Here is a 24,415-nt window from a genome sequence, read left to right as displayed (position 1 = left end):
AGGGTAGATAAAGGCTAACAATATAACACTGGTGGTACACGAACAAGAGGACACAGGTGGGAACTTAGTTCCCAAATGAGCCACAGAGATGTCAGAAATAATTTATTCACTGTCAAAGTAGTTAATATATGGAATACCGTAGGAAGTGATGTAGTGGAAGCAGAGTACATACACATTTTCAAATGAAGATGTGATAGAGTCCAATAAGCTCAGGAACTTGAGCCTATTGGGAAAAAAGCTACTCTGCTTGGAAAAGCTTCTTTGCATATTGAGTAACTTCTTGCGTGATGGGTAAAGCTTCCCTACTTGTTGGTCTGTCTGCCTCCCTGTCTGCTGAGTAAAGCCTCTTATAGATACTGGTCGAAGCTTCCCAGCCTGCTTTGTAAAGCCTGTTTCCACTCAGTTTCCACCTGTGTCCCCTAGTGCGTGTGCCCCTTATGTAAAATAGTCTGTCTTTATCAACCCTGTCGATTCCCTTGATAATCTTGAATGTGGTGATCATGTCCCCCCTAACTCTTCTGTCTTCCAACGAAGTGAGGTTTAATTCCCGTAGTCTCTCCTCGTAGCTCATACCTCTCAGCTCGGGTACTAGTCTGGTGGCAATCCTATGAACCTTTTCCAGTTTAGTCTTATGCTTGACTAGATATGGACTCCATGCTGGAGCCGCATACTCCAGGATTAGTCTGACATATGTGGTATATAATGTTCTGAAAGATTCCTTACACAAGTTTCTAAAGGCCGTTCTTATGTTAGCGAACCTGGCATATGCTGCTGATGTTATCCTTTTGATATGAGCTTCAGGGGACAGGTCTGGCGTGATATCAACCCCCAGGTCTTTCTCTCTCTCTGACTCTTGAAGTATCTCATCTCCCAAATGATACCTTGTATCTGGTCTCCTGCTTCCTACCCCTATCTTCATTACATTACATTTGCTTGGGTTAAACTCTAACAGCCATTTGTTCGAAAATTCCGACAGCTTGTCCAGGTCTTCTTGAAGCCTCAAGCTGTCCTCCTCTGTCTTAATCCTTCTCATAATTTTGGCGTCGTCAGCAAACATTGAGAGGAATGAGTCTATACCCTCTGGGAGATCATTTATGTATATCAGAAACAGGATAGGTCCAAGCACAGAGCAGTGTGGGACTCCACTGGTGACTTCACGCCATTCTGAGGTCTCACCCCTCACTGTAACTCTCTGCTTCCTATTGCTTAGGTACTCCCTTATCCACTGGAGCGCTCTACCAATTACTCCTGCCTGTTTCTCCAGCTTATGCATCAACCTTTTATGGGGTACTGTACTCACCTAATTGTACTCACCTAATTGTGCTTGCGGGGGTTGAGCTTTGGCTCTTTGGTCCCGCCTCTCAACCGTCAATTAACTGGTGTACAGATTCCTGAGCCTACTGGGCTCTATCATATCTACATTTGAAACTGTGTATGGAGTCAGCCTCCACCACATCACTGCCTAATGCATTCCATTTATTAACTACTCTGACACTGACAAAATTCTTTCTAACGTCTCTGTGGCTCATCTGGGTACTAAGTTTCCACCTGTGTCCCCTTGTTCGCGTTCCACCCGTGCTGAAGAGTTTGTCTTTGTCCACCCTGTCAATTCCCCTGAGAATTTTGTAGGTGGTTATCATGTCTCCCCTTACTCTTCTGTTTTCCAGGGATGTGAGGTTCAGCTCCTTTAGCCTTTCCTCGTAGCTCAATCCTCTCAGTTCCGGGACGAGCCTGGTGGCATACCGCTGAATCTTCTCTAACTTTGTCTTGTGTTTAACTAGGTATGGACTCCAGGCTGGAGCTGCATACTCCAGGATTGGTCTTACATAAGTGGTATACAGGGTTCTGAAAGATTCCTTACACAAGTTTCTGAAGGCAGTTCTTATGTTGGCCAGTCTAGCATATGCCGCTGATGATATTCTTTTGATGTGGGCCTCTGGAGACAGGTTCGGTGTGATATCAACCCCCAGATCCTTCTCTCTATTTGATTCTTGCAGGATTTCCCCTCCCAGATGATACCTTGTGTTCAGCCTCCTGCTCCCTTCGCCTAATTTCATCACCTTACACTTTCCAGAGTTGAACTTCAGCAGCCATTTTCTAGACCATTCCTCCAGTTTATCCAGGTCATCCTGTAGTCTCTGTCTATCTTCATCCGTCTTGATTCTTCTCATAATTTTTGCACCATCAGCAAACATCGAGAGGAATGAGTCTATACCCTCTGGAAGATCGTTCACATATATTAGAAACAGGATGGGTCCAAGTACTGAGCCCTGTGGGACTGTGTCAAAGGCTTTCCGACAGTCCAAAAAAATGTAGTCCGCCCATCCTTCTCTTTCTTGCTTAATCTTTGTCACCTGATCGTAGAATTCTATGAAGCCTGTAAGGCAAGATTTACCCTCCCTGAACCCATGTTGACGGGTTGTCATGAAGTCTCTTCTCTCCAGATGTGTTACTAGGTTTTTTCTCACAATCTTCTCCATCACCTTGCATGGTATACAAGTTAGGGACACTGTCCTGTAGTTCAGTGCCTCTTGTCTGTCACCCTTTTTGTATATTGGTACTACATTATCAGTCTTCCATATTTCTGGTAGGACTCCCGTTTCCATTGACCTACTATACACTATGGAGAGTGGCAAGCAAAGTGCTCCTGCACACTCTTTCAATACCCATGGTGAAATTCCGTCCGGCCCAACAGCTTTTCTCACATCCAGCTCCAATAGGTGCTTCTTGACCTCATCTCTTGTAATTTCGAACCTTTCCAAGGTCACCGGGTTTACTGTCACCTCTCCTAGCGCCGTGACTTCTCCCTGTTCTATTGTAAAGACCTCCTGGAACCTTTTGTTGAGTTCTTCACACACCTCTTTGTCATTCTCTGTGTACCTGTCCTCGCCCACCTTAAGTTTCATCACCTGTTCCTTCTCTATTGTCTTCCTCCTGATGTGACTGTGTAGTAGTTTTGGTTCGGTCTTGGCTTTATTAGCTATATAATTTTCATACCTTTTCTCAGCTGCTCTTCTCACACTAACATACTCGTTCCTGGTTCTCTGGTATCTCTCGCTACTTTCTGGTGTTCTGTTATTACGGAGGTTCCTCCATGCCCTTTTGTTCAGCTCCTTTGCTTCCATACATTCCCTATTAAACCGCGGATACTTCCTTTGCTTCTCTGTTTTTTCCTGTCGGGCTGGGACAAACCTGCTTACAGCCTCCTGACACTTTTGGGTGACATAGTCCATCATGTCTTGTACGGACTTGGTTCCGAGTTCTGTGTCCCAATGTATATCCCATAGGAATTTATTCATCTCCTCATTGTTTCCCTTTCAGTACACCAGCCCTTTGTTTCCCAGTTCTTTTTTGGGGGTGATAATTCCTAGCTCAACCAGGTACTCAAAGCTCAATACACTGTGATCACTCATTCCCAAGGGGGCTTCCAACTTAACTTTCCTTATATCCGACTCATTTAGGGTAAATATCAGATCAAGCAGGGCTGGTCCATCCCCTCGTCTCATTCTTGTCAGTCCCTTGACGTGATGACTTAGAAAGTTTCTTGTTGTCACATCCAGCAGCTTAGCTCTCCATGTGTCTGGGCCTCCATGTTGGTCTCTGTTCCCCCAATCTATCTTCCCATGGTTGAAGTCTCCCATGATTAGTAGTCTGGATTCGTTCCTGCTAGCCACAGAAGCTGCTCTCTCTATTATATTGATGGTGGCCAAATTGTTTCTATCATATTCCTCTCTGGATCTTCTGTCATTCGGTGGGGTGTTATATATGACTACTACTATAATTTTCTGTTCTCCAGTTGCTATGGTACCTGATATGTAGTCTCTGAAACCTTCACAGTTCTGAATTACCATCTCTTCGAAACTCCAACCTTCTCTTAGTAGCAAAGCTACACCACCTCCTCCTCTCCCTTCTCTCTCTTTTCTCACTACATAGTAGCCCTGTGGAAACACTGCGTTTGTTATAGTTTTCGTTAGCTTTGTTTCTGTGACTGCTATTATGTCTGGGTTTTCTTCTAGTGCCCATTCTCCGATTTCACTTGTTTTTTTGTAATCCCATCAATGTTAGTGTACATTGCCTTGAAGCTCACTTTCTTCTGTTCATTTTCTTGTCCCTTTCTTGGCGAGCATTCTGCTGGTGTGGGAAGCTGTACCGTGGGTGAGAAGATCTGTGAGGTGGTTTGCAGGGTCTCAGAGGATTTTGGGGTGGGGGGTGGGTGTTTAAGGGAAGGGGGGACAGGTAGGTTGTGGGTTAAGGAGATACGGGGGACATGGAGGATACGGGGTGAGGGAGGAGGAGGGATAGGGAGGGTATGGGATGAAGGGGGAGGGGAGACAGGGGGAAAAGGTGGGAGGGGGGACATGACGGGAATGGGGAAGAGGTGACAGGGTCAGAATGGGGTGGGGGGTGGGGGGTTGCAGGTAGGGTGAGGGGAAGGGAGGGTTTTTATGCAGAGGGGGGAGGTGGTGTTGCCCTCCTCTCTGGTGTTGATGGGATGCTGGTCTTGGGTTCCCCTCTTGTCTTTGGGACTGTTGTGTTGGGGGCTGTGATTTCCTGGTTTGCTCCTCTCTCCCTGCGCTTCCTCCTTGCCTCTGCTGCCCTGGCTCTCTCTTCCTTGGTCCTGTCCCTCTGCAGGAATACTTTTTTGTATCCCTCCACATGCTGCAGACGATTCTTCCTTTCGAGAATATCCTCCTTCGTGGTTTCGCTTGTAAACACCACCTCTACAAGTCTGTTTCTGTCCTTGTTGTACCAGCCCAACCTGGAAACCTTCTCAATGTTTTGTTCAGCCCCTTCCATCTGTAACCCTTTCAGTAGTCCATGTACTGCCTCTCTATCCTTGCTATTCCATTCTTGCCTGTTGGATCCTTCCTGTTCTTTGATGCCTACAACTACCACTGATCTTTTTTTCTCCAGCAGCTGAGTGGTGCACCTTGCTGCTTCCTGTGAGGTAGCAGCTTGCATGGCTACCTCCCTCACTGTGGCCATTGCTTCTGAGCTCTTTTTCAGTATGTCTGCAAATGTTTCAGGTACAGAGGCATTTCCTTCCAATGTAACATTCCCTCCTTCCCTTTGGATGATAATCTGATGCTCAGTCTCTTTAATTTTCTCTGTGAGGGATTTGATCTCCTCCCTTGCTGATGTCAGCTCACTTTGTAGGTTGTTAATTGTAATCCTCATTTCATGCATCTCCCTCCTGAATTTCTCCAGAACTTGGGTTAACATTTCCTTCGTTTGGTCACTCTGGCTGTTTCTTCTATGTGTTTGTGTGTGTGTGTGTGTGTGTGTGTGTGTGTGTGTGTGTGTGTGTGTGTGTGTGTGTGTGTGTGTGTGTGTGTGTGTGTGTGTGTGTGTGTGTTTGTGTGTGTGTGTGTGTGTGTGTGTGTGTGTGTGTGTGTGTGTGTGTGTGTGTGTGTGTGTGTGTGTGCACCTATTTGTAGTAACGTATTTGCCTATTGCAATAACTCCCGTCCAATTTATCTATCTTATCAACTTTTTAAATTATGAATGGAGTTTGCTTCTGTAATCTCTTCCTTCATTTTATTCCATTTTCCCCACCACCCTCACGCTCAAAGAAAACTTTCTAACATCTCTATTACTCATTTGATTCTCAAGCTTTCATCCACGCCCTCTTGTTCTGTTTGTATTAAGTGCGAACATTTCCTCTTTTTTCCCCCACTCTGTATATTCCCCTAAGTAGTTTATATATCCTTATCATGTCTCTCCTCTTCCTTTGTTAGATTCTGTCTGTCTTTACATCTCATGCCTCACAATTCTGGGACCAGCTTCATTGCAAAATTCTGACGCAATCCTCACCACCAATGTCAACCTTATAGTGACCTACTCCACACCATCAGTGATAATCTGATCGTTATATCCCCTGAGTGGCTGTGAACACGTCTTTCCTCTCTGTTCGCCTTCGCGTCCTGAAAATCTCTCAGTCTCAGGAAGTCAACAGGTTTTTAATGGACCATTTGCAACAGGTGTTTCGTTCATACAATATCCTGCAGGGCTTGGCGTATTTGAAAAAAAGGGGACTACATCGTTCAGTATCCCAGAACTTTCCTATCAATGATATCGCCAGAACAATTTTGCAAATGGTTGCAGAGTCCTGGAAAAATACTCGCTGACCCTTTCTCTTTCTGACGGATGGGAAGGAAAATCCCGGGGTAGTGTTCCAGCTTTAAAGTTCTAGAGGTAATGGTGTTTGCTAATATACTGCTGCCCGAAGCTATCAAAAGCCTCATACTTATGGCATAGATATGGCGCAGCTGGGACGGTAATGTGGCACTGACTGTGCCGCCCCCCCCTCCCACACACACACATACACACACACATTTATGTGGTGGAGGCTGACTCCATACACAGCTTCAAGTGTAGATATGATAGAGCTCAGAAGGCTTAGCAACCTGTACATTAGTTGATTGACAGTTGAGAGGAGGGACCAAAGAGCCAGAGCTCAACCCCCGCAAGCACAATTACGTAAGTACGCACACGCTCACACACCAAAGAGGCAAAGAGCCAAAGCTCAACCTCCGCAAGCACAACTAGGCGAGTACACACACACATACACACACACACACACGCACACTCACACACTTGGTGGAGGCTGACTCCATACACAGTTTCAAGTGTAGATATGACAGAGCCCGATAGGCTCAGGAATCTGTACACCTGTTGATTGACGGTTGAGAGGCGGGACCAAAGAGCCAGAGCTCAACCCCCGCAAACACAACTAGGTGAGTACACACACACACACTAGCGCGCAGGACTCGTAATTCTGTGGCGCGGGTTTGATTCCCGCACAAGGCAGAAACAAATGGGCAAAGTTTCTTTCATCCCTGAATGCCCCTGTTACCTAGTAGTAAATAGGTACCTGGGAGTTTGTCAGCTGTCACGGGATGCGTCCTGGTGTGTGTGTTTGTGTGATGTGAAAAAAAAGTTAGTAAACAGTTGATTGACAGTTGAGAGGCTGGCCGAAAGAGGAAAGCTCAACCCCCACAGTTGTAGTATTCACAACAAGGTGAATACTACATAAAAGAGGAGAAGGATACACAAAGAATGATAAAGTGTGTGAAAAGCTTAATAAAAGCTTCCAGGAAGTTTTCAGATTTGATCGAGAACTGACCCTAGATCTACGATATCTAATAGAACAGTGCCACTAGAAGAAAGACCGATTGAAATACAAGTAAAACCAGAGGAAGTAAGGAATAAATTAGAGGAGCTGGATGTGGCCGAAGCCATCAGTCCTCGAACTGAGAACCTGTGGCCTTTCCTTCAACCTTACAATAGAAATCCTCAACACATGTTTGACACGTGTGGGTGACACGACAATCAGCTTGATCATGGTCCAGGACGGACCGAAACGTCGTCGTCTCCTCATCTTCTGGTCTTCATATCTTCAGCAACGTTATTGTGACTCATTGTCTGCATGTTTGATGTAAATATTTAGAATAAAAACCAGATCATACAAATATAATATTTCAATTTATTTAGAAAAAATTATCAAGACTCTAAGTTTATATCACTGTTATTTTTTTTACTCTATTGAGTTTATAATTTTTCATTGATCCAAGGAGCCACTCGGTGAATAATCATTCACCACCCAACAACTGACCACCAGCACAGTCTAGGAACAAAGTGTGAACATAGAATCTCATTCACTTTCATTGGCTCTAACGCGACCTTCACATACCTCAGGAGACACGCTGTGGGAGGACAGTAGAGACCCACACAATTATTAAATCAATCACGTCAAACTTGCCTGCCAAGATGGGCATGAAGCCTTGTGATACGCCCACGACTCTGCTTATAGAGCCCCCCTCGTCCAGTGATCAACCGTGAGAGATTTCCTGGGACAAGACTGTGTACAACACTCTCCGTCTCACTCACCACAATGGTCGGCCTCTCATCAGGAAAGGACTTGCAGCGCACGCAGACGTAAACAATGGTTTCTGAGAAGGGTCGACTCTGGAAAGTAGTTTATTTGCCGACAGGATTTGTGACAGGATTTTTGCTACGTCTTTGGGGAAGATTCGAGTGTTCGTTGTACGATTTTATAGTGTAATCTAGGTTATAAATGTCGTTTACAGTGTGTTAAAAATGGAGACACTCGCTGATTCCATCTATTTTTCTGCTAGTAGGTAGGCTATGCAGTGGGTAGGCTAAGCCGTGTTTAGGCTAAGCGGTGGCCAGGCTAAACAGGCTCCGCAATAGTTATAACTATGAGTGGATAGATTAAGCAGTGGATAGGCTAAGCAGTGGATAGGCTAAGCAGTGGGACACTCAGTCCCACTGCTCAGTTTCAGACACTCCAAAGGATACCTGATCAACCAGGCTGTGACTCGTACGTCAGGCTGCGAGCAGCCGCGTCCAACAGCCTGGTTGATCAGTCCGGCAACCAGGAGGCCTGGTCGACGACCGGGCCGCGGGGACGCTAAGCCCCGGAAGCACCTCAAGGTAAGGTGGGTTATATAAAATCATTGTTGTATATCTCTCAACATACCCTCACGCAGTACTCGTGTTTATACATTTTGTATATTTTTACAACTTTTCAATTTATTTTACAAGTTTTAGGTAGACGTTGTAGTTCAGGGTTTGACCAAATGGAACACGGCGCAGCCCAGAGTAATCTCCAGATTTAAGTGCGAAAATGGGAATACAACTCTGGTAAGATAGAAATCGACAGATTTTTCTTTTTATATGAAATCTCTAAAATTATAAGAAATCGAGGAGTGTGTGGAATGACTTAGAGAAGGAGTCAAACACGGCTCTCCATCTTAATCCTCCACCTCACTTAGGGAATATATATTTCCTTGGGTCAAAAGAAAGTGTACACCAAATTGTGATCCAAGATATATGAACTATAGGACAATATATATGACCTATAGGAATTTCTACTTCAGTGCGACTTCTATAAGATTTTATAACTGAATCTGCGACTCGTATTTACATCCGAGCTGGCCGTCAGGGTGAATTGAAACCACTTTATCCATATATGTAAGTTTTGTCCATTCATAGTTGGGTTTGTTTACACAATTTTACAGTAAGCTATTTACCCATGAGAAAGGCATAACAAAACCACAACATGCAAGTGTTATTATAAGATCTGTCGATAACAACTGTTCACTCAGGAAATAGATTTAGTTGCTATATTAATCAATGATTTTAAAATCATTATAGTGCACACACATGTATTGTTTAGAGTGCACATTTAGAGTGTACTGTATGTACTCTACACTGACAGTGATACTGTGTTTACAGTAATGATGTAAACTGTGTACACTGACGGTTGTGTGGGGGGATAATCTTAAGTATTTAGGGGGGTCTCTTTACTCACTGCCTTACTCACTAAACTCATGTAGTTTCTCATTCTGTAGTCACCTGCTATAGTATAGTCTCTCCTGTAATCTCCTGCCCTAGTATAGACTCTCCTGTAGTTTCCTGCCCCAGTATAGACTCTCCTGTAGTCTCCTGCTATAGTATAGACTCTCCTGTAGTTTCCTGCCCTAGTATAGTCTCTCCTGTAGTCTCCTGCTATAGTATAGTCTCTCCTTCTGTAGTCTTGCATCCCTCTTGACCCATTCCTTAGACTTGTCATCTTGTTCAGCTAGACTGTTTGTTCAGGTACAATGATGAAGATGCTGATGGCTCCTGGTGGCATCCCGTCTCCTGTTTTCTCAATCCACAACTCATTTTGGGTGAGCAACAGATCCAGCTATTGTCTGTTGGTCCTATTAGTTCCCTGTGTTGGTGTAGTGAAGAGGTGCTTAAAGTTGTGTGGGAAAATCCACTTTCCGTATCTTGGCGTAATACCATGTTAATCCCCCATTAGTTATCTCGTTAGCACGCGCGCGCGCGCACACACACGCGCACACACACACACACACATAATGTGTGTGTGTGTGCGCGCGCACGCGTGTGTGTGCTAACGAGATAACTAGTGGGGGATTAACATGGTATTACGCCAAGATACGGAAAGTGGATTTTCCCTATTGAATTTTTTGTCATGTTTTAAATGTATTTAGGAGGATTTCCTGTCTCTTCCATTCGTCACGACCCTCCCCCCCTCTCCACCTCTTTTCCCAGTTTTATCGAGGTTTTCCATTAGTTAATTAGTGAGTGGTGCGCATGGCAACGCTATCATTACCTACTTTCTCTTCCCAGATATTTTTCTAGGAAAAAAATCTACTTTTTTTTTGTTTGGCTATGGCTCAGTTTACAAGGTTCTGGGCCTCAGTCCAAGTTCTTTGTTACAACTCAGGTTCTGAGTCAGCTATTAAGCAGCTGACGACTTATTTATAGTGCCAGCCTGTTGCCAAAAAGCTGTTTCGATTTTTTTTTTACATATTTCGGGGTCGTTAGAGGGCGGAAAAGTGCTCGGTTGAAAGGTCACATCTATCTGGTAGTCACATCGCACACGTCTCGTGATTATTATGAACTTCTATTGCTATTAACACACAAAAAAAGATAAGGAAAGTTGGCAGTGCAGTGGTCGAAGATTCGCACCCACCTCGCAGCCCTGATGGATTTTCTCACTACTCTTATTATTATGTATTATTATATTAATAACTGTAATATTTTTATTCGTATTTATAACTAACTAAACAGATAACGAGCACAATGACAAGGGGAGCAATCAGTACCAACAAGGCTGGCGGGTATTTACCTAGCTTGCTGGTAAAAAAAAAATAGGTGCATCAGTTTTCATAATTGAGAAGAGGGGGAGACAGAGGAGAAGGAGAAGGATATCCATCAGGAGGAGAGAGGGAAAGGGAGAGAAAAAATGTGAAATATTTTTTTAGAAGATGTGATGGGAAATTCTAATTAAGACAAGATGGATTGTGGCAGAGAATGAGATGAGACGAGAGGGAAGGATTTCTTCTGTAGAGGAGAATCTGGGCTAGGAAGGGATACATAGACAATAGACATAGGATGCTAGAATAGACAACCAAATCACCTGGGGCTCTAGGAGACTCGAACCGTGAACCCCACGGGTATTTGACCGAAGCTCTGTCGACATAGCTATTAAGTAGTATTAATAAGGAGTGTTTCAAGAATCAGCATCCTGCTGCCAAACTTTTTTGATGCAAGAACTGGGTTTAAAAGCTCGATTGTGAGTTAAAAATCAACAACAGAGCTTCCTAGCAATATAATACATTGAAACGCACTGTAAATTTGTGAAGAAAACCAACAACGGAAAATACGAAGGTAACAGATAAAAAACAAATATGTGTCAAATGTGCCAAAACCCAAGTGTTTAATATCCGTCCGGAGATTAATTTCAATTACAATTATGATAAAAATCTGATTGGTTGATTAATTTATGATTAATCAAATCGCCAAAGAGACCCTTTCAAGGTATCTCAACATTCAACGTTGCAAGAATGAAGAAAAATGTCTTTAAAACATTTTAGTCATCTCCTTAGGAAGCATCACCAGGTCACAACAGTTAAGAATGAATCAAACCGAGCGAAGGTATCTGAATGGTTTCTGAGGGGCTTCTTGGGATCTATCAGGGGGTCCCTGGGGATCCCTAGGTTCTCCTGGGAATCCCTAGATGTCCCTGAAGGTTCCCGAAAGGTCCCTGGTCATTCCTCAATCCAGGATACCGGATTCGATTTCGAACAGAAATGGTTTTGGAACATTTTACGTAATACCTCCGTTCAGCTATCAGTAAATAGGTACCCGGGAGAGGGGGGGCGAGAGGAATTATGAGGGGGGGGGGGGAAAGCGCCAAGCTATTAGGACTATGTAGCACTATGGAATGGGGTCAGAATAAGGATATGCGAATGGACGGGGGGGGAGGGGAGGGGGACTTGGCCAACTGCTGTGGGGTTGCATCCTGGAGAAAATTTGTAATTCAACTTGGAGGAGGGGGCGGGGGGGGACCTCGATACAAGCCAGAAGTATTATATACACCAGGCTTTCTGTTCCCGTTAAAATTAATTATTATATAAGCATCACTGCCACAGAAAAGGGTATTAATAAGGACCCGGAAGTACAGTCGAGTTCATTTTCGACTCACAATCGAGAACTCCGGGTTCGAATCCCCGGCGGGGCAGAAATAGTTAGGCGCATTTCCCATCAACTAATTCCCCCCTGTTCACCTAGCAGTAAGCAGGTACCCAGGAGTTAGTCAGCTTGTTGTGGGGTTGCATCCTGGGCAGGGTGGGTCAGTAATTCAACCTTAGGGGGTGGGGGGACCTCAATATAAGCCTAACATGTATGAAAACACTCTGGCTTCCTGCCCCCCGACACAATGAATTATAATATTGTGTCTTGAATCGTTTCCCGTATGCTGGCTGACCTATTTAGTACAAATACACTTTCAAAACCAGTGTGTCGATTGTACCTCCTATTGGGTACAGCTGCTACGCCTCACAGTGGTAAGACTAGGCTCTAAGCCCTCCTGATATGACGTTCTTAAAGACTAATTGGGTTCTTATTGTTTGTATTCTTTCATTAGCCTTCGGTGCTGAGCCTGGAGACGCTCCTCCACGAGATAAGATAGAAAGAGTAGTCAAAAATATTAAATATTTACAATAGCAACACCTTCACCAAATATGTGGCTGTCAGACTTACTTTATAAATGCGATACTGTGAACATTGCAGCCTGGACCCCATCCCTCGCCGTCTTGATAATCCGGCACGATGGATTCAATGCCACACTGCCTGATACTTTCCTGTACGATCTGTGCAACGCTGAAATACTGCAAGGTCTTCCCACCGATTGCACGGGCTCACAGGACCCTTGGCAACTAGTCAAGCACGTATATTCCATTCACCTGAGCTCTATAGGAGACTCGAACCGTGGACTCCATGTGTCAGGCCTAAGCTCTATCCACCGAGCTATTTTGTTTAAGTACGTATAGTTCCTACCTTGTTGTTTCATTGTAGTCTCGGTCGATTCTTCACCCGCCTGCTCTCCACACCTTCTCTGAAGGTGGTACCGCTATTTGTCTCTCGTCGCCGCTGTCTCCAAGCCCTAGATCCCATCACGGTATTCCAGGCGATGCACAAACTCCTGGTCCAGTTACACTCTCCCTGAATCTAAATCCGGATTAGGCACCTCCTCTTCCTCCGCCCCGAACGGCCGTTCTACAACTGTACTTAATAACGACCCAGCCCACGTGACGTGACCTCCAGCCCTACTATTGGTTAATGGTCCGGTTGACCGTCTAGGTGGCGGGGGGAACTGTCGCCAGGTCTTTAGGTCATTTGGGGGAATAATTGATCTTTTATGAGCTGGGAAATCGCCACAGTACGAATGGACGAATAATCTGTAACAAGTTATATCAATCGATTTCAAGAGACTGGATAAATTTCCACGCTTCAAAGGCACAAAATTTATTTTATTGTTGTAAACTCAATGTAAGTCATAAGGTAAACTGCACCATTTTATAACTAGATGACCATTCTATTGCGTCTAATTAGTGAGTCGTAAATGAGACAACCTAATTCAGTTATTGGAAGACTATGCTATTTGAGGAAAGGCTATTCAGCTTTAAATAAGTTTTTTAAAGTGTAATTTCAAAGCTAGAGTCAATTTCCTCTTTCAATCAATACTCGAATTTAGTGAACCTCAAAGAAGAAAAACAAAGTCTTCAATAACGAAAAGAAAACAAGCACCCAAAAATTACCAAATTTTATACACTATGAGAAGAATATAAAGATTTTCCTTTTGCATTTTCAGCATGAGAACAATGGTCAACATGGCGTCACATGCCTCCAGAGATAAGCATCGAACTCAGAACGGCCACAAGATAGGTAATACCTCACCACTTCTCATATCTCCGTCACCATGAACGCCACTCGACCACCCTTCTTCTCCCTCTCTGCTTTGTTGACACTATTTCCAAAACATCACACAGGGAAGCATTATCGTCATCACTAAAGATCAGTATTCCTCATTACTGACCCGTAAAGTAGGACGAGAGACGTGCGTGGTGTCCCCCTTCGATGTTGCATTATTACTGAGGAAACAAGGGAATGTTTCTCCCGTGTGCAGTGGGCCGCCAGAGATATCTATTGACTGCAGGCGACAATAACACATCAGCTAATGTATGTTTACTTCCAAACCCAGATATGAGAGTCTCATTTGACTAGTCATAAGCATAACTTCCAATGGCAATTTATTAGTTAATAAATGTTGCAGGATTAACATTATCACTCCAATGATTAAAATATCAATTAAAACAGTGTAGATGTTAGTTCTGCTTTGTCCAAAGCAATGCAACTTGTTGTTTTTATGGTGCAACAAAAGGTGTTATGACCAGTAATAAAATAGCAACGTGAATCTCCGAAGCGTTCCCAAAATCTACCAGAAAACCCTAAGATCATATGGTCGAATATTAACGTTGTGTGCACGAACTTTCACTCATCCAGGCGAGCCCACTGTCAAACTCAACACTTAAATATATAATTTGATGTAGGTATAGTACATTATATATAATTAAATATATAATTCAATGTAAGTGTAATTGAATAGTATAGTAATGTAAGGCACAAATATTTAACGTGTTATTCTCCATACAGATATTGTAGTGAAGCTCCATTCACCTTCACTCCAAATACTAAAGTACCTCACGTCATCCATTGCCCCTAACACTTGGAGAAAAAAATAACCGCATACCTCACTCTGATATACTACTGTGAACAGCAACAGAGCACAACATATGCGTCAACATCTCGTTCTCAAGATGAGTGTAGTGCCCCTCTTGATGAAACCCAGACAAAACACTCTGGGACCTTGAGACACACTCAGGTGCTTTGAGACACTTATGTATGTTCCCACGGTCGTCTCTACATTTCCAAGATGTCATCCCTCGGAAAGCAATCAGCTAATGTACTCTCCCCCTACTGTGTGAGTGTCCTGATTGGCTGGGTGTCACTGGACCTAGTTGGTTTCTGCATAGCATAATACCCAAAGTGGTCAGTTCTGAACTGAAAGAATTCCTGGGCCGTTTAGCCTCTTTGTGTCTGTAGGGGGTACAGCCGGCCCTCCAGTAGATAGAGGCAGCAGGCGGTGGTGGCAGGCGATGGCAGCATGTAGTGGTGGCCGGCAGAGGCAAGCAGAGGCAGCAGGGGATTGAGTGGTAGTGTTGGGAATTAAGTTAGCAGGAGACTCAGGTCACGTCTTGGGGCTGTCATCTGTGGTGTTGTGTGTTACTGAGGAAATCCTGGTTGTAGGGTTGATATAAAGCCATTGCTTGGTTACTGACTTTAATACTTAAACTGATACATGACTACCCGCCAAACACACACCGAAACAACGACGTTGGTACAACGTTCGAACAAGTTTTAACACCTAACCAGTTATAACAACCAATATACCAAGTTGTCACAACGTTCTAATACGTCATAAACACGTTAAGCCAAGATGTAACAACTTTATTACAAGTTGTAACAAGCGGAAAATAGAGACAGTTTCGGTTTGTTTCCAGGGTAGTAGCTTGCAAGCTGGTAGCGTCCTGTACACTCTTGTTTACCTTCCCTGGCGTCTGAGCAGCCAGGGAAGGTAAACATGCTCGATATCGCTCCAGTACCATGATGCATTTTTCTTCAGGAGCTAACGTAGAGGCTTCGTAATGGTAGCAAAATCTGAAATGAAGCGAGAACAGTAGTTTGTCATTCCCAGAAAACTATGTACTTCAGTGGACGTTGAAGGAGGTGCAACATTCTTGATATCTGCAACTGTCTTAGGACCTGGAGACAGACCTTTGTCACTAAGTACATGTCCAAAGAACTCCATTTTATGTTGATTGAACTCACACTTTGCTCGGCTTAGCGTCAGATTTTTGTCTCGTAGGCGTTGCAATGTTGCACGAAGAGCTTTGTCGTGTTCAGCTTGGGCACGGCCATAAACAATGATGTCATCAGACATGTTGTCAGCATTAGGTATATCTTGCAATACCTGGCTGATGATGTGCTGGAATACCTCGGCAGCACTGTTAATACCAAAACTCAGGCGCTTGTACCTATACAGACCTCGATATGTCGTAAACGTTGTGATGAAGCGACTCTCCTCATCAAGTTCAAGCTGATGATAGCCCTTGTTTAAATCTAACTTGCTGAATACAGTTGCACCATTCAAGCGGTAGATCATATCATCTACAGTGGGTGTAGGATGGCGTTCACGCATTATTGCCTTGTTGGGAACACGCATGTCTACACAAATGCGTATCTCATCTGGATTCTTCGGCTTTGGTGGAGTGACAATTGGGCTTACCCATGGTGTTGGGCCTGTTACTAGTTCAATGATATCTAGTTCCATCAGCCTATCCAGTTCGGCATCGACTTTCTTGCGAGTATGGAATGGTTGTTGGCGATGTGGTTGGGCAACTGGAATTACATCTGGGTTGATATGCAGATGTACTTTGCTATCAGTATAACAACCTATGGATTTAAATCGATCAGAAAATTTAGCAACAATAGCATCAACATTGTTTGCAGATTCCACTGCTACAGTATTAGAAAGCTGAAGTAGCCCCAATTTGGTTGAAGTCGTGTAACTGAGTAGAGACTCCTTTGCATTCCTAACAACATGGAATGTCGTAGTGAGCATTGCATTCTTTGACTTAATCTCTGCAGTGAAAGTTCCAATCACTGGCAAGCCTACCTTTTAAGCATAGGCAGTGGCTTTACCATTGTAGTTTTCAAGCTTTGGGAACTGTTTTTTAAATTTTTCATAGTGGCATTCAGCAATGGTGTCAATGTTTGATCCAGTGTCAATGAGAACTTTGAGACAAATACCAGCAATGTATACTATAGTCTCTGGGTTGCTTGGAAGATCATTCCATTCTGTGATTGCTTGTATTCCATAAGTATAATCACATTCACTGTCATCTGAGACTGATTGTAATGAAATGTTGTCTTGTACATTATTAACATTCTGGATATGAGGTGCAATATTGTGTTTACCACCTCGATCCCTATCACCTGATCCTCGTACAATATTTTGTTCACTGACTGTGGTTTCTTTAGTGCGGAACGACACATAGCACCAAAATGACCTAGTTTTCCACACTCATAGCACTTCTTACCTTGATCAGGACAAACATTATCTTGGTGTGGGTAGTCTCCTCCACAATTGTAACATTTATTGTTGACACCCTCTGATGTGGGTCGTTGTGACTGCTTGAGTCTTGTTCCTTGACCCCATTTGTGATGTGGTTCTCGGCTCAATTTGCTGTTAGGTTTGCCATGATATCTTCTTTGATCACGGTGGCCTCCCTGAACCTTACGAACCTCATTACTGTTAGTAACAGTGGCAGCACCGTTGTTGGCACTGCACTCCATGACACGAGCATCACGTGCAGCATCTTCCATTCGACGAGCAAATCCAGTATCTTGGTAAGAGAACTTTCATCATCAACAAGTTCTAGAGCTCTTCGACGGAGACGTGGAGATGTGCATGCTTCAATTATTTGCTGTTTGATTTCTTTGTCAACATCAGCAACTCACAATGGGCTGCTAAAACCTGCAGACGTGTGTGGTATTGATCAACGGTTTCATTAGAGAGTTGCTTTGCTCTCCTGAAATGCATAATTTTCATTGCAGTATTTTGCCTTGGTTTGAAATGCTGTTAGTTTGGCTTTGGCAGTGTCATAATCTTTGGCACCACCAGTGCCTTTCAGTGTATCAAAAATGTCACAAACTCGATCACCTTCATAATGAAGTAGAAAGGCACGCTTTCTTTCAGCACTTTTGATGTCTGAAACTATCAGCAAATTTTCAAACCTTTTAAGCCATTTGACCCACCTCTGTGACAGGTTTGTCTGGTCACAGTCAGGATCAAATGCAGGAAACTGAGGTATATTTGCCATTTTTTACTGAATAAATGTAAACTTATCACTTAAATGTTCCTCAGAATATTAAACACCTACTGCACTGTATATGTTAGTTAAGAATTCACTGTAATTACTTTAATTTTGCAAATCACACAAGCATTTTAGTGCAAAAGTTCACAGCAGAGCACAATACAGCAGCAACTGACTTCTTACCTAGCCCTTGTGTACATGTATTGTTCCTACTCACAGCAGTACAGCAGTAGTTAGCAGTTGGCACAGCAGTTGTCACAGCAGTCAGTTCACAGCGTGAAGAATTGTAGCACAGAGCACGTTTCGTATACACAACATCGAGTTTTGTATACAGCATCAAAGCGTCGTTCCGTACACAGCGTCGGCACACATGGATCGCAGAATGCTCAGTACACAGCTTCAGTCAGCACAGCTTGGGTAGCACACAGCATTGGTTAGCACACAGCATCGTTTAGCACACAGTATTGGTTAGCACGCAGCATCAGGTATGGTGCTTACAGACAGCACGACTTCCCTCCTCCTCCGGGCGTGAGACAGCATGCTTCTCCCTTGTGTTTTAAGCTGAACAAATACCTGCGTTCACAGTTCATCCTCGTCGCAAATGTGGTGCTGTGTGTTACTGAGGAAATCTTGGTTGTAAGGTTGATATAAAGCCATTACTTGGTTATTGACTTTAATACTTAAACTGATACATGACTAGAAGCTTCCAAGCTGGTAGCGTCCTGTACACTCTTGTTTACCTTCCCTGGCGTCTGAGCCGCCACACATAGAAAACGGATGGTACCATTTTCTGTGAACATGACATCATCGTCCATCATCCAGCATGTATATAAAAATTTATGAATGAGGCTGACTTGTCTCTCTCCACTGATGACAATATTACATTTAATCATATTCAAGGCCTGTCTAAACATTATGTGAAGATTATCATCACCTTCTCAACATTCTTGCTAGCAAGCACATTATCTCATTGTTCCTGCTAGTAGCAAGCACTCTCTCTCATTGTTCCTGCTAGTATCAAGCACTCTTTCTCATTTTTCCTGCTAGTAGCAAGCACTCTTTCTCATTTTTCCTGCTAGTAGCAAGCACTCTATGTCATTGCTTATGCTAGTAGCAAACATTCTCCCTCATTGCTCTTGCTAGCAAGAATTCTCCCTCATTGTTCCTGCTAGCAAGCACTCTCACACATTGCTCTTGCTAGCACGCGATCTCGTTCATTGTTTTCGCTTACATTCAACTCGTTTACGTTGCAGCACAAATGTCTTTTTGATCATATATATTCAAATGGCCTCTACGAGTTTTAAACCGGTAACCTGCACATCATTACTATTTGCAAATCCTGCTGAAAACTCCCTTTGTCTTTGTTAAGCCAATTTTTTATTCCTGCCCTCAGAGTTGCATTGCTTAATGCATAAGTGATTAGGAAAAATACATTTACATTCATGAATAAATTCATGACTGCTCTCATTCATGTGTTCAGGTAGCTGAATCAAAATAAGGGTTTCGTTGTACAGTTGGCTTCGTTCTAGACCCGCAATCAGGGATCCCGGGTTCGATTCTCCTGGAGGGAGAGAAATGTTTTACCGAGTCAGTTTTTATTAAATACGTCTGTTCTCTTAGCAGTGGTTTTATGATTGATGTTGTTAGTGTTTCACAATCGTCTCAACCCCAATTATCTTTACTCAAGGTCGCATTGCAATATGTTGATCATTGGAAAAACAACGCTCTGAAAGTCTGTCGTATTTAGAGACTTAATCCCCGCTGAAGGATAATCCAATTGCAACTCGGGATGCTGAAAAGGCAATTCATCCTTTTTCACACGTTTTTGAAAGCAAATAGTTTCAGATAATATTAAAGCAACGGAATGGGATCGAATTCACCTCCTGAGAGCGTCCAGGTTTGTGAGTTCGACAGGATTTCATTCCTCAATATTTTGTCGTACATTCAAAACGTTTTTGCGAATTCAGTGTGGAAAGTGTGTGTGTAAGATTTTGTGAGGATGAAAGAATATATGTCCAAACCTGTAATAATTGACCAATAAAACGAAGCTTTACCTGAAAAAAAACGAAAAATTTAACGAAAAAACGAATGACCCATGGTAGAGGTAACCATTCAGAAGCCAAATCCCTCGATTTGTTAGGTCCGATAAGACGGAGGAGTTCTCCTAAACTGGATTCCCTGAGGTGGACAATTTAAATCACTGAGCCGATTCTGAGCTGTGTTTAATGGGCTCGACAAGGGGTCAGTGTTGCTAGCAACATCGAATTTTTACTACTGGGGTAAAAATAATATGATGCGGAGGTGTTGCTTGTATGTATAACAAAAAGAATGAATACCTTGTATGTGAAGCTGCTTGCAATATACTCAGTACATATTTAATTCAGTAATCATTCTACAACACAATATATATATATTATACATATCTTCTGACTCTGGCTGGAAGAATGCTGGAATATTTAATGTATGTGACTATGAAGTGATAGCACATAAAATGAGGACCAAGGAAAGAACAGACAAGGAGAAAAAATATTTAAACAGACTAATTAAAGTGGTTGGGCATCAGTCGAGAAAACGATTTGGTAGATTATGAGAACCTTCGAATTCCAGAAAATCTACATCAGTACTCCTTTTCAAGTACCTTCCATGGAAACATAAACTGTAACTGTCTCTATTTTCCGCTTGTTACAACTTGTAAATAAAGTTGTTACATCTTGGCTTAACATGTTTATGACGAATTAGAACGTTGTTACAACTTGTTATATTGGTTGTTATAACTGGTTAGGAGGTGTTAAGACTTGTTCGAACGTTGTAGCAACGTCTTAGTTTCGGTGTGTGTTTGGCTGGTTGTGTAAATCTTCCTTGATTACTGCTCGATATTCACCTCCCCTTTCAAAGCAGATATGTCAGAAATAAATGAACGCATAGAACATGTGATGCATGCGTAGACAGCGTGAAACACCTAAATAACAGAGACTGTTTCAAAGCACCCAAAATATACTCTCTGGAAAAAAAGTCGGGAAAAGTATTGTATAACGCATACTTGGAATAAACTCGAAGATCAGGTTCCAAATATGTGCACAAAATAGCAGCTTACTGGATTGAGAAATAATTAAGGTAGAAAGTATTGAACAGCCCAATTGAAGATCAGGGAGATTTAATCAGGATCAGAGAACATTTGTATGAACATCAGATTCCGAGGGGTTTTTAATCCCCTTTCCACCATGAATACAAATATTGCTTGAGCAAAGATAGATGATTCTTAAGACAAAGATTTGATAAATTTCTGTAAAAAGAGAAAGACCAGCTGAGTTGCAGTTAATACGTGGGCTTACAGGCCGCTTCAAGCAACAGCTTGATGGAGCAGGTTATCAGCTGATAAGCCCGCTCCCAATCTGAGCTTGGAAAGAATTAGAACTCTCGAAACTAACAATAAGTAAACTAGATAAACCGCATAAAATGCTCTATGATCCTCTTTTAAAACTAAACACTCACTAGCGGTAACATAAATAAAGTTGTGAAGAAAAGTTTTTAAAGGAAAATATGTTGGTGTTGATTCCATGAAGGACAGTTCTAGAGGAGTATAATACGAGGGTGACCTACTAGAAAGGTCATGTGACCTTCCACTGAGGTCATGTGACCTTCCAGGGAGGTCATAAGGAGACAGACACTGCCTATACGAACCACACAAACGACTGTATCGGAGACGGTTTGGACAAGCCAATAGAAAACAAAGGTTCGTTTGAAGCTGTACACTGTAAACAGGCCGTATTTCCAAGTTGTGTTTTGGTGATGCGATCTCCCGCCTTCTGACTCCTCTCTACTTCAAAATCAAATTAGAACTTACGCTAAGTAAAGTTCATTTATATTAACTAAAAGACAACAATTTAAACTAGCATTTTGACAAGGGATTTACGGACCATAACTGACGACTTTTAGCAATTCGTTTCATGAAATGATGTTGAGCTGGGAGAGCTGAGACATCCCTAATCCCCTGGGATGATGTTGAGCTCAAACATCCCTATACCGATCCCCTGGAAAAATAAAATTAATGACAAATCACCAAGCGAACAGTGATAACGTCACTGGAGTTTCAACTCCCAGTTCGTTCGTCAATCAGGAGACAGTCAGATTAACTGTGATTACAATCGACGGTCGGCCACGAGCTCCCACGATACCAAGCTGAGTGTGAGAGGACATTTATAATTGTCAGCGTAAGGGGGGAAGAAGGGAGGGAGGCCCGTGAAAATGGCACCATTCTGCAGGAAATCAAGGGAAGCCGTTTATAATTGGCAGTGTGTTGCGGTTAATTGGGAGGCACCTGGAGAAGGAACTGTGGTCGTTTCATCAAGCCTTGGTGCTTCAGGCTCAGGTAATTAGTGACGAGTGGGGAGTCTAACGTTTGATTAGTTATGTGAGGTCGTGAACGTTACTTGTGAAGCTACAATGAGCTGTGAAATCATGGTACTTTGTTAATTAAATCAATAATTAATGGTGAACGATGTACGTTAAATATACTGTGATATACCAGTAAACAGTTGAAATGATAGTGAATACAATTTTTACACTGATCTGTGCAAGAGTAACTTTGATTCGTGATAAGTCTTTGGGACACGATTCCTTGAAGTAGCGGAGTTTGGCAATAAAAAACTGAATGCGATTGTTGTCATTTTATGCTGTCAAAACAAAGACAATAATGAGAATAGATAAAGTATTATTTGTTCCAAAATATTTGCTGCTCTTATATAAGTCATTTGTATAACATAGAACGATATAATTGAGCATGAGTCATATATATTAGTATATAAAACGTCTGCGTTGTTAAACTTTCTACTCTACAACAAACCTTTTATGTAAATTTCTGGAGATTGCAGTGAGGAATATTCAACACATTACAACACCGGATGTTCTGAAAACTGTGTTCAACACCTCATCGTGGATAAAGTTTCTCACGGGTCCCCACAACTGCCTCTAACTGTTAGCAGACAAACCAAATTTTGGTGCTGCAGGTGTGTACTCACCTAATTGTGCTTGCGGGGCTTAGCTCTGGCTCTTTGGTCTCGCCTTTCAACTGTCAATCAACAGGTGTACAGGTTCCTGAGCCTACTGGGCTCTATCATATCTACACTTGAAACTGTGTATGGTGTCAGCCTCCACCACATCACTTCCTAATGCATTCCATTTGTCAACCACTCTGACCCTAAAAAAGTTCTTTCTAATATCTCTGTGGCTCATTTCGGCACTCAGTTTCCACCTGTGTCCCAACCCCTGCTAAATTCTGCAAGATTTATCCTTGAAAGAAATCCTGCAAGAAAAGTGTGACTGTGTGTTTTGGCCGTCAACTCATCATTCCAGGGCTGCCAAATACTCATCACCAACATCAAACAGCATTGTACAAACCACACAAACTTTCCAGACGAACTGGACCACGAGTATATTGCCCTTTTGTGACAGTTAATATTCTGGAGTTCTGAGCGGTAATAACATCAAGGGGGAAATGTGTGCTTCAGTAAACTCAAGAGAGGTGAGTTGGACGTGAGATGAAGCGAGGTGACATGCATCTCACCATAGCCGTAGAGAATGTTTTGACATATTTGTTTTTTACACAAGCGCGTTGGAACGGATGACTGCTGACTCCTGTTACCAGGCTGGGCAACGTCCTAGCCCACAGCGAATGCGAATATAAACATTCTTATTGTAACATCGGCGTTTCTCTAATTGTGTCCGTACCTTTTTCTTCCTCTGGCTAGATTCCTCGAAATGTCTATTTAAATCTTTCAAATACAGTGGCCGGTCTTTCCTGTATGATTTCTGTAACTATCGTTAAAGATCAGGGAGGTTGGATGTGTAGGATATCCCTGATCTAAAACCAATTTTCCCGGTCCGAAGCGGTGAGTGTGTGTGTGTATGTGTGTGTATGTGTGTGTATCTGTGTGTGTGTGTGTGTGTGTGTGTGTGTGTGTGTGTGTGTGTGTACTCACCTATTTGTACTCACCTATTTGTGCTTGCGGGGGTTGAGCTTTGGCTCTTTGGTCCCGCCTCTCAACTGTCAATCAACTGGTGTACAGATTCCTGAGCCTACTGGGCTCTATCATATCTACATTTAAAACTGTGTATGGAGTCAGCCTCCACCACATCACTGCCTAATGCATTCCATCCGTTAACTACTCTGACACTGAAAAAGTTCCTTCTAACGTCTCTGTGGCTTATGTGAGTACTCAGTTTCCACCTGTGTCCCCTTGTTCGCGTCCCACCAGTGTTGAATAGTTTATCCTTGTTTACCCTGTCGATTCCTCTGAGGATTTTGTAGGTTGTGATCATGTCTCCCCTTACTCTTCTGTCTTCCAGTGTCGTAAGGTGCATTTCCCGCAGCCTTTCCTCGTAACTCATGCCTCTTAGTTCTGGGACTAGTCTAGTGGCATACCTTTGGACTTTTTCCAGCTTCGTCTTGTGCTTGACAAAGTACGGGCTCCATGCTGGGGCCGCATACTCCAGGATTGGTCTTACATATGTGGTGTACAAGATTCTGAATGATTCCTTACACAGGTTCCTGAACGCTGTTCTGATGTTAGCCAGCCTCGCATATGCCGCAGACGTTA

The sequence above is a fragment of the Procambarus clarkii genome, chromosome 31, assembly GCF_040958095.1.
Source record: "Procambarus clarkii isolate CNS0578487 chromosome 31, FALCON_Pclarkii_2.0, whole genome shotgun sequence".
Taxonomy (NCBI): Eukaryota; Metazoa; Arthropoda; class Malacostraca; order Decapoda; family Cambaridae; genus Procambarus; species Procambarus clarkii.
This window is presented reverse-complemented; position numbering follows the sequence as displayed.